Consider the following 7,931-nt stretch of genomic DNA (forward strand, 5'->3'; position numbering starts at 1 on the left):
TGATCACAGGGTGTTGAAGTGTGATAAGTTGAGATATTAAATTTTTTGTTGTGATAGAGTTAGAAAGAGACTTAAAGGGATTGTGTAAACAAATTCTATTCTTGACAAGTCTATTTATTGAGAATATGAGTAAGAAGTGTGAGAATTGGGAGGTTAATATTAGCTAATGGTGCTTGTGCTAATTAAAAATTAACATATAGTACTTGTTGTTGTAGATTATGGTGTGGGAAGACTTACCTTGACACAAGAAGAGAATTTAGTACCACGGGTAACCCTTTTAGTAACAAAAGGGAGGTAACTAGATAATTTGCATTGTTTATTACCTTATATAAGTTATTCTCAAGTTGTTTTTCTATGATTTGTTGAGTATATATGCATAAATTCTTTAAAGGTTAACTATTTTAGAAAAAGTGGAGTATTGGTTTGTAAAATTCTATATTTTTGAAGTAAATGGCAAGATTTTGTTATATTTGTTTGGAAAGTTATTTATGCATAGTCAAGTGGAGATATGTAGTGAAATGTAGTATATTAGAGGGTGGGAGGTCACCTTAGTGGAGATAGTAAAGATTAAGTTCATATGGCATTGCTGGCACCTCGGGACGCCAGGTGCAGTACTTACTCTCCTTGGTGCTCGAAAATGAGTGCGGTGTTGGAGACTTACTCTCCTTAGTACCAAAAAGGTGCGGAGTTGGAGACTATACTCCTTAGCATCCGTAGGATGCGGTGTTGGAGTAACGACACCCCAATTACTTGTAATAGGGGAAACGGTAGTTCAAAAGTGGTTTAGTACACCTTGGCTGGGTAGTCCTATCATGGATGGTGAGCTTGGGGACCATACATGTGGTTTGGTTCTATGAAATAGCCTACTGGTTCAGTCGGGAGTATTGGAGGACTAGATTATTAGGGATTATGCATGCAAATTTGTGGTGATCTTATATGATGTGATCATGTTACTTATTTTAATGCTTGTTTATAACTTGGCTTGTTAATAAATAATATAGATTATCGTAGTTATTGAGATTTTTATCTCACCTTGTGGATTATCATTTTACAGGTTCTATCTCTGAGACTGGGCACGGAAAGGAATTGGGTAAGGATTAGTAGATTTGCTACATCGAATAGTAATGCCCGATTTTGATTTAAGTGGTGTATATAAACTTGTTATATGATATTATATGTTGCCAACTAGGAATGCATATTATTTTGATTGGTTGTACTTGTTTCATACTATGTTGTTGTGTATTTTAGCCAAATATGGTATATGATGTGAATATGTGGGAATGTTTGTTGTGATGGGCTAAAATACCAATACAAGTGCAAGAAATGCTTTATCTATGTGGTGACAATGTAATTGTAATATCCACCTTAACATTACCAAAATTCACCACATAATCACAACAACCAATCATAATTAGGAGCAAGGATTTTCTCCTAATCTCACATTATATATATAAGGGTTAAAACTAATAATCTTTTAAAAATAATTGAGGAATATTTGGGATCCCATAAAAATCCTTAAATTAATAGTTTGAGTTCAAACTTAATGATTTATCTAGGCATTGGAAGCATGGAAAAGTTTTAGGAAGCAAACCACTTCAAAAACAGGGCCAAAAATGTCATTTTTGAGTGTTTTAGTCCATGCACCGCGGCTCGTGGTCTGTGCACCACGGCATGTGACACAGAATGCCAAATTTTCTCGCTATACCATGTGCCGCGGCTTGCGCGAAATGCGCCGCGACGCATGTGTCCATGACAGGAATGCTGTCAGGACAGCTTTTCCGGATGAACTTTAAACGTGTGCCATTTTCACATCCGATGTCCAATTGGAGTGATTCAAGTACCCACGCGAAGCTTATTCAATAAGCTAACTAATGGTATAAGTTTCATTACAATCTGACACTGTATGAGAATTTTAGACACTCGAATGCAAAAGTTAGTTTTTTAAAGAAATTGTAATCTCCACCTTGACATTATCAAAATTCACCACACAATCACAATAACCAATCATAATTAGGAGCAAGGATTTGCTCCTAATCTCACATTATATATATAAAGTGTTAAAACTAATAATATTTTAAAAATAATTGAGGAATATTTGGGATCCCATAAAAACCCTTAAATTGATAGTTTGAGCTCAAACTTAATGATTTATATAGCATTGGAAGCATGGAAAAGTTTTGGGAAGCAAACCACTTCAAAATAAGGCTAAAAATGTCATTTTTGAGTGTTTTGGTCATGCACCGTGGCTCGTGGTCTATGCGCCACGGCATGTGGCACAGAATGCCAAATTTTCTCGATGTACTGTGTGCCATGGCTTGCGCGAAATGCGCCGCAGCACACGTGTCCATGATAGTAATGCTGTCTTGATAGCTTTTCTAGACGAACTTCGAATGCACGCCATTTTCACATCCGATGTCCAATTGGAGTGATTCAAGCGCCCATACAAAAATTATTCAATAAGCTAAATAATGGTAATGATCTGACACCATATGAGAATTTTAGACACTCAGATGCAAAAGTTAGTTTTTCAAAAAAAATTTCAACCATCCAAGCACCCAAAACTCATAACTTATACCATTAACCCATTGTGAGGCTTAAACCAAGCCAATAGATCAAAATACACTTGAGTGACCAATCAAACACACAAAAACATACCAAACATAAAATTTGGCCACTCAATGGCCATTTTACACAATATGGCCAAAAGACACAATCAAAACTACATGCATTATTTGACTTCTATTGCCATATAATATATTACAATTTGGTATCAGTTTCTCAGGTTCTGAGATTTAGTTGTGGTGATGTATCTATTGCATTCATTCTCATTAGTTGGAAACTTTATGTACACAACTCTTTCCCTTTGTCTCATTTCCTTTATTTCCCACTTATTCCCCTTTTCTACTTAGTTTCTTCCTTAGGAGGGGAGAAAAATGGTGAGAAGAAGCATCCGAAATGCCGGTAATTTACCGGAGAATGATGGGCCTATACTAGAGGTAGAGCCAGAGATACAAGTAGAACAACAACAAAGGCCCTAGGGTAATGATACAATTCTTAAAGAATTACGGGATATGATGAGGAATATTCAAAGAACTGTTCAAGACCACGATGTTCTGCTTCAAAATAGAGGTCGTGAGGAGGAATAAAGGAGGTAAGAGGAAGCTCATGAGAGCAGATTGGAACCATCTCATGGTTCCGGTACTAGACCTAGATCGTCTTGGACGAGAGCGGATAGAGAAGCTTAAGGGATGGCTATTGATTGAGCATGGAGGACTTTCTCTCTGTTTAACCCTCCAACCTTTAATGGAATTATGAAGGAAGGAGAAGCGGAAAAATGGATAGAGAGAGTTGAAACCATCTTTGAGGTGGTATTGTGCTCTACAAAACAGAAGGTGATCATAGCCACAGTGTATCTAGTTGAAGATGCTAAACACTAGTGGAATTCTGCAAGACCAGTAGATGGACGCCAACTAACATGGGAATAATTCAAGAAAATGTTCTTTGATAATCATTTTCCCCCAGCATTTAGAGATGAGAAAGAGGTCGAGTTCCATGCATTTCGGTAGGGAGATCTTGATGAGGAAGCATTTATCTAAAAGTTTAATTAGCTATCAAAATTTTTTACTTATCTGAATGAGACTAATAATAGCGAGTGGAAGGCCAAACGGCTTTTGGAAAAGATGAGGCCTAAATATAGACAGCAGATTGCTCTGCTAGGAGTAACCATATACGCCAACATGTGTAATTGGCTTTGAATTGCAGCAAGAAGGGGTCGGGAAGTAGAAGTAAAAAAGAGACGAGATAGTCATGAGAGGTTCTCGTCCTCCCTAAGCCCTTTTAGAGGAGTCTCTAAGAAGACGGCTTATAGCTCGAGTAGTTCTACAGCATTAGGCAAGAAGAGTTTTGTTGGAGGATCACAGACTCGAGGATCATTAGGCAAGGATCCAGTATAGGGATGGCTCTTTGTGAGGCACTATATGAAAAAAAATGTCAATCTCCTTTCTATTGGGTTGAAGTGAGTGAGAAAAGCATTATGGGTCCTAATATTGTGGATCAAATGACATAAAAAATTCAAATGATAAGGCAGAAACTTCTAATGGCTGAGAGTAGGCAAAAGAGTTATGTGGATAAACGGTAAAGGCCGTTGGTGTTCGTGGTTGGTAACCATGTTTTTCTAAGAGTTTCACCTATAACAAGGATCGGCAGGTCAATCAAAGCAAAGAAATTATCTCCTCGATTCATGGGTCCATTTAAGATCCTCAGGAAAGTTGGGCCAGTTGCCTACCAAATCGCCTTGCCACCACAATTATCTGAAATTAATGATGTTTTTCATGTTTCTCAACTGAAGAAATATCAACCTGATCCATCTCATGTGATTGAACCCGAAGAGGTAGAGCTACAAGAGAATATGACTTATCAAGCAGAGCCAGAACGAATAGTAGATGTTAAAGATAAGTAATTGCGGAACAAGACTATTCAACTAGTTAAGGTGGTATGGAAAGGAATGGCTCCTGGTGATGCTACTTGGGAGACAGAGGATAAAATGAAGCAGTAATATCCTTACCTATTTCCCTAGGTATGTGTTGTGGTTGTTCTTGAATTTTGGGGGCAAAATTCCTTTAAAGGAGGGGAGAACTATAACATCTTAAGACTTCAAATCTAGAAAAGTGGATTAATTAAGGGATAAATTAGTTAAAAATATGATTAATTTATTTTATTATGTTTTTGGGTGGCTAATTAGATTTTTGGGTCATATTTGGCTCTAAATTGAGATAAGGTGAAAGTCGGATTAAGTCGGGAGGCATCAGGGGAGTAAAATCAACTTGTTGCTCGTTGCGTCGTGAGCCACGGCTTACATGGCGTGCGCTATGGCGCACGGCACAGCAGGTAACTTAAAATTTTAGGAATCATCAGAAATGGATAGTTTTTGAGGTGGAAAACCTAGAACATGAAGGGAGAAACTTTAGGCACTACTAGGGCATCAATTTGGAAAGATTTTGAAGATCATTTAAGTCTCCAAACTCTTGGGTAAGTTTCCTACCCTTCTCCTCTACCTTTTCATCTCATTTTCCATGGGATTTAGAAGAGTAAGAATTTGGTCTGATTGGATTAAGCAATGAGTCAATGTTTTGAAGGTTTCTATTGACTCTAAAGGTTTAATTTAGGTTTATTGATCTTGGATATGTGGTAATAGGAAGCTACTTTCTTGTTTGGTGAATTTTAGATCAAGTCTTAACTTGATCATAGGGTGTTGAAATGTGATAAGTTAAGATTTTGTTATATTTGTTTGGAAAGTTATTTATGCATAGTCAAGTGGAGATATGTAGTGAAATGTGGCATATTAAAGGGTGGGAGGTCACCCTAGTGGAGATAGTGAAGACTAAGTCCATATGGCATTGCTGGCACCTCGAGACGCCAGGTGCAGCACTTACTCTCCTTAGTGCTCGAAAATGGGTGTGGTGTTGGAGACTTACTCTCCTTAATACCCAAAAGGGTGCGGAGTTAGAGACTATGCTCCTTAGCATCTGTAGGATGCGGTGCTGGAGTAAAGACACCCCAATTACTTGTAATAGGGCGAAACAGTAGTCCAGAAGTGGTTTAGGACACCTTGGCCGGGTAGTCCTATTATGGATGGTGAGCTTGGGGACCATACATGTGGTTTGGTTCTGTAAAATAGCCTACTGGTTCGGTCGGGAGTATTGGAGGACCTGATTGTTAGGGATCATGCATGCAAATTTATGGTGATCTTATATGATGTGATCATGTTACTTATTTTAATGCTTGTTTATAACTTGGCTTGTTAATCAATAATGTAAATTATCTTAGTTATCGAGATTTTTATCTCACCCCGTGGATTATCATTTTACAGGTTCTACCTCTGAGATTGGGCAGGGAAAGGAATTGGGCAAGGACTAGTAGATTTGCTACATCGAATAATAATACTCGATTTTGGTTTGAGTGGTGTACATAAACTTGTTATATGATATTATATGTTGCCAACTATGTATATCATTTTAATTGGTTGCACTTGTTTCCTACTATGTTGTTGTGTATTTTAGCCCAATATGGTATATGATGTGAATATGTGGGAATTTTTGTGTTGATGGGCTAAAATACCAATACAAGTGTAAGGAATGTTTTATCTATGCGGTGACAATATAATTGTAATGTATTATGTGGCAATGGAAGCTAAATAGTGCATGTAGTGTTGATTGTGTGTTTTGGCCATATTGGGTGAAATGGCTATTGAGTGGCTAAATATTGTGTTTGGTATGTCTTTGTGTGTTTGATTGGTCACTCAAGTGTATTTTGATCTATTGGACTTGGTTTAAGCCTCACAATGGGTTAATAGTATAAGTTATGAGTTTTGGGTACTTAGATAGTTGAAAATTTCTTTAAAAAATTAACTTTTTCGTCTAAGTGTCTAAAATTCTCATATGGTGTTGGATCATAATGAAACTTGCACGATTAGTTAGCTTATTGAATAAGTTTCGCGTGGGCGCTTGAATTACTCCAATCGGACATCGGATATGAAAATGGCTCGCGTTTGAAGTTCATCCAGAAAAGCTATCATGATAGCATTGTTGTCATAGACACGTGCGCCGTGGCGCATTTCGCACAAGTCGCAGTGCACGGTATAGTGAGAAAATTTGGCATTCTGTGCCACATGCTGTAGCGCACGGACCAAAATACTCAAAAATGACATTTTTGGCCTTGTTTTGAAGTGATTTGCTTCCTAAAACTTTTCCATGCTTCCAATGCCTATATAAATTATTAAGTTTGAGCTCAAACTATCAATTTAAGGGTTTTTATAGGATCTCAAATATTCCTCAATTATTTTTTAAAAGATTATTAGTTTTAACCCTTATATATATAATACGAGATTAGATGCAAATCTTTGCTCCTAATTATGATTGGTTGTTGTGATTATATGGTGAATTTTGGTAATGTCAAGGTGGACATTATAGAAATCCATTTCTGAATTGCATGGGATGCTTAAAACTACTAAGAAAAACATTAAAAAAAGCCTAGACCTGTTTTGATGGTTTAGAAAGGAAAGGGTATGAAAAAGAAAGGCAAAGGTAAGGGAAAGGTAAAGGGAAAGGGTAAAGGCTCAGATGGTAAGACCAAAGAGTCAAACAAGCCTGAAACTAAGCCTCCAGCCAAGAAGGCAAAGCCTCTAAAGGAAGGAGTTTGCTTCTTTTGCAATGAATTGGGTCATTGAAAGAGGAACTGTAAGCTCTACCTGGAAGATCTGAAAAAGAAGAATGATAGCGAGGCTACTCCTTTAGGTATTTATGTTATAGACATTCACCTTTCTACTTTTTCTACATAAGTATTTGATACTACATGTGGTTCTCACACTTGTATAAATGTGCAGGGTCTTAGAGGTAGTAGGAAGTTAGTAAAGGGTGAAGTTGACCTACGAGTTGGAAACAGAGCAAGAGTTGTTGCTTTAGCCGTAGGCACTTATGAATTACTTTTGCCCAATAGGCTTTTGTTAGTTTTGAACAATTGCTATTATGTTCCTACTTTGAGTAGCAACATTATTTCTCTTTCTTATTTGCATAAGGAAGGTTTTACTTCCATTACTGGGAATGGTAAATGTTCTATTTATCAAAATGACATTTGTTATGCTAATGGTGATTTGCATTTTTGTCATTACCTTTTAAATCTAGAACATCCTAGTAATGAAAACATTTATAACATAACTACTAAAAGCATCAAATTGAACAATTTAAATCTAACCTATCTATGGCATTGTCATCTCAGCCATATAAATGAGAAAAGCATTTTTAAGCTCCATCAAGATAGACTTATCAACTCATTTGATTTTGAAACTTATGACACTTGAGAATCTTGTTTATTAGGAAAGATGACAAAAGCACCTTTTACTAGGCATAATGAGAGGTTTAATGACTTATTAGGAC

The 7,931-nt window shown here is 36.9% G+C and overlaps 1 long non-coding RNA gene across 1 annotated transcript; it reads left to right on the top strand.

Annotated features, from left to right (window-relative positions):
- Window positions 1–322: 322 nt before the first annotated feature.
- LOC129309150 (uncharacterized) lies at window positions 323–6,217 on the top strand. Its single transcript, XR_008592846.1, has 2 exons — window positions 323–1,090; window positions 5,870–6,217. It is a non-coding gene; the product is annotated as an uncharacterized LOC129309150 (long non-coding RNA).
- Window positions 6,218–7,931: the final 1,714 nt, after the last annotated feature.

The sequence above is a fragment of the Prosopis cineraria genome, unplaced genomic scaffold, assembly GCF_029017545.1.
Source record: "Prosopis cineraria cultivar Desert tree isolate PC_DT_omini unplaced genomic scaffold, ASM2901754v1 PC4, whole genome shotgun sequence".
NCBI lineage: Eukaryota > Viridiplantae > Streptophyta > Magnoliopsida > Fabales > Fabaceae > Prosopis > Prosopis cineraria.